Genomic DNA, 219 nt, shown 5'->3' with positions numbered 1-219 from the left:
CCCCCTTAACCCCCCCCCTCTTCTGTCCACCCTCACCCCCTTCCCTTCCTCCCACCCCCTTTGAACACAAAATTAACGGAGTCAATTTTACCCTTTTCCGCCATGGGGGGAAAACAGAAAACGGGAATCGAGGCCACACTCCTCCAAATCGGGGTCGACCTCGTCCGCAAAAGGTTCGAGACAGCCACACGCACCGTATCATCTCGTCGGGTTGTTTTG

Source organism: Penaeus monodon, chromosome 22, assembly GCF_015228065.2.
Source record: "Penaeus monodon isolate SGIC_2016 chromosome 22, NSTDA_Pmon_1, whole genome shotgun sequence".
Classification (NCBI taxonomy): domain Eukaryota; kingdom Metazoa; phylum Arthropoda; class Malacostraca; order Decapoda; family Penaeidae; genus Penaeus; species Penaeus monodon.
Note: the sequence above shows the minus strand (reverse complement) of the source record.